Source organism: Galeopterus variegatus, unplaced genomic scaffold, assembly GCF_000696425.1.
Source record: "Galeopterus variegatus unplaced genomic scaffold, G_variegatus-3.0.2 Scaffold569, whole genome shotgun sequence".
Lineage (NCBI taxonomy): Eukaryota > Metazoa > Chordata > Mammalia > Dermoptera > Cynocephalidae > Galeopterus > Galeopterus variegatus.
In genome coordinates, this window is record NW_007726680.1 from 28697 (window position 1) to 32133 (window position 3437).

The window sequence follows — 3437 nt, forward strand, 5'->3', positions numbered from 1 at the left end:
CCCAACAATGTCCTTTCTGTTTGCTTGTCGTATCAACTTCAAGTAATTGTAGTTGTTATATCTTCTCCCTGCCCCCCCGGGGTTTTTGTGTGTGTGTGTGTGTGTGTGTGTGTGTGTGTGAATTTATTTATTAATTTTTAGCTCCCACCAGTAAGTGAGAACATGTGGTATTTCTCTTGCTGCACCATTTTGCAGTCCTACCAACAATGTATGAGAGTTCCTTTTTCTCCGCAACCTAGCCAGCATTTATTGTTGCTGCACCATTTTGCAGTCCTACCAACAATGTATGAGAGTTCCTTTTTCTCCGCAACCTAGCCAGCATTTATTGTTGCTGCACCATTTTGCAGTCCTACCAACAATGTATGAGAGTTCCTTTTTCTCCGCAACCTCGCCAGCATTTAGTGTTCAGAGTCTTTTGGATTTTAGCCATCCTAACTGGGGTGAGATGGTACCTCAGTGTGGTTTTGATTTGCATTTCCCGGATTTCACTGTCTTTTTGATCATAACCAGTCTAACTGGGGTGAGGTTGTATCTCAATGTAGTTTTAATTTGCATTTCCCTGATGACTAGTGATGTTGAGCATTTTTTCATTTATCTGTTGGCCATTAGTATGTCTTCCTTTGAAATGTCTATTCAGCTCCTTTGCCCATTTTTTCATTGGATTATTTGTTTTTTTACTGTATAATTGCTTGAGTTCTATGTATATTCTGGATTTTAATCCCTTGTTGGATGCATAGTTAGCAAAAATTTTTCTCCCACTCTGTACGTTGTCATTTCACTGTCTTGATTGTTTCCTTTCTTGTGCAGAAGCTTTTTAGTTTGATATAGTCCCCTTTGTTTATTTTTTCTTTTGTTGCTTGTGCTTTTGGGCTCATGTTCATAGGCCTGTGCCAAGACATAATTGCTGAACTGTTTCACCTATGTTTTCCCTTAGTAATTTTACAGTTTCAGGTCTTATACTTAAGTCTTTCATCGACTTTTAGTTGATTTTAGTGTATGGTGAGAGATGTATATCTAATTTCATTCTTCTGCATATGGATATCCAGTTTTCTCAGCATCATTTGTTGAAGAGGCATTCTTTTCCCCAATGTAGATTGTTGTTGACTTTGTCCAATATCAGATGGCTATAAGCCTGAGGAGTGATTTCTGGATTCTCAATTCTACTCCATGGGTCTGAATGTCTATTTTTATACCAGTACCATGCTGTTTGGGTTACAATAGCTTTGTAGTATAATTTGAAGTCAGGTAGTGTTATGCCTCCAGCTTTATTTTTATTTATTTATTTATTTATTTATTTATTTATTTATTTATTTATTTATTTATTGCTGAGGATTGCTTTAGCTACTTGGGATCTTTTGTTTTTCCAGATGAAAGGTAAGATTGTTTTTTCCATTTCTGTGAAGAATGTCATTGGTATTTTCATGGGGATTGCATTGAATCTGTAGATAGCTTTGGGTAGTATAGACATTTTCACCATGTTAATTCTTCCCATCCAAGAGCATGGAATATCTTTCCATCTTTTTGTGTCTTCTTTAATTTCTTTCAGAAGTGGTCTGTAGTTCTCATTGTAGAGATCTTTCACCTCGTTGGTTAAATTGATTCCTAGATTTTTTTTATGTGTGTGACAATTGTAAATGGGCTTATTTTCTTTATTTCTCTTTCTGTTGATTCATTATTTGAGTATATAAATGTGACGGATTTGTAGGCATTTATTTTGTATCCTGCAACATTGCTGAAGTTATTAACCAGTTCTAGGAGTTTTTTGATAGAGTCTTTAGGTTTTTCTATATATAGCATCATGTCATCTGCAAATAGCGACAGTTTGACTTCATCTTTTCCAATCTGTATTCCCTTTATTTCTTTCTCTTGCCTGATTGCTCTGGCTAGTACCTCTAGTACTATGTTACATAAGAGAGTGGGCATCCTTGTCTTGTTCCTGTTCTTAAGGGAAAGGCCTTCAGTTTTTCCCCATTCAGAATGATACTGGCAGTGGGCTTGACATAAGCTGCATTTATTATGTTGAGGTATTTTCTTCCGATACCTAATTTGTTGAGAGTCTTCATCATGAAGGGATGTTGAATTTTGTCAAATGCTTTTTCAGCATCTATTGAGATAATCATATGGTCTTTGTCCTTGAGTTTGTTCATATGATTTATCACATTTATTGACTTTCATATGTTGACCCATCCTTGCATCCCTGGGATGAACCCCACTTGATCATAGTGTATAATTTTTTTTTCCTTCTTGTCTTTTTTCGTGTCTGGCAATGGATCGCAACCCTCAGTGTCACGCCCGTACCGGACCGGGACCGGCAATGGGATCACAACCCTCGGCGCTGCGCCCGCACCTCGCTCAGCCAGTGAGCAGGAACCGGTCTGTATGTGGGATCCGAACCCTCAGCAGGAGCGCTGCTGCACTCTCAAGCGACGCACTGTAGCAGTGCGGCACCGGGCCGGCCCCATGTATAATTTTTTTAATATGTTGCTGTATTCTGATTGCTAATATTTTGTTGAGGATTTTAGCATCCAGGTTCTTCAAGGATATTTGCCTATAATTGTCTTCTTTTGTTGTGTCTTTATCTGGTTTTGGTATCAGGATGATGTTTGCTTCATAGAATGAGTTTGGGAGAATTGCCTCTGTTTCAATCTTTTGGAATCTTTTGTAGAGAATTGGTGTCAATTCTAATTTGAATGTTTGGTAGAATTCTGCTGCGAATCCATCTGGTCCTGGGCTTTTCTTTGTTGGGAGTCTTCTGATAACAGCTTCAATTTCTTTCATTGTTATTGGTCTGTTCAGTTTTTCTACATCATCTTGGCTCAGTTTGGGTAGTTTGTGTGTGTCCAGAAATTTATCCATTTCCTCCAGATTTTCAAATTTGATGGCATATAGTTTATAGTAGTCTCTAATGATTCCTTGTATTTCAGAGGTATCAATTGTAATATCACCTTTTTCATTTCTAATTTTTGTTATTTGGGTCTTCTCTCTTCTTTTTTTAGTTAGCCATGCTAATGGTTTGTCAATTTTCTTTATCTTTTCAAAAAACCAATTTTTTGTTTCATTGATCTTTTGAATCACTTTTTGGGTTTCGATTTCATTAAGTTCAGCTCTGATCCTAATTATTTCTTTCCATCTGCTAACATTGGGTTTCTATTGTTCTTGTTTTTCTAGTTCTTTAAGGTGAAGTATTAGGTTGTTCACTTGCCATCTTTCCATTCTTTTGACGTAAGCATTTAATGAGCTAAATTTCCCCCTTAGTACTGCTTTTGGTTTGATGTATCATTGTTTTCGTTAGTTTCAATAAATTTTTTGATTTCCTGTTTGATTTCTTCTTGGACCCATATGTCATTAAGTAGAATGCTGTTTAATTTCCATGTGTTTGTATAGTTTCCAGAATTTCATTTGTTATTGATTTCTAATTTTAATCCATTGTGGTCTGA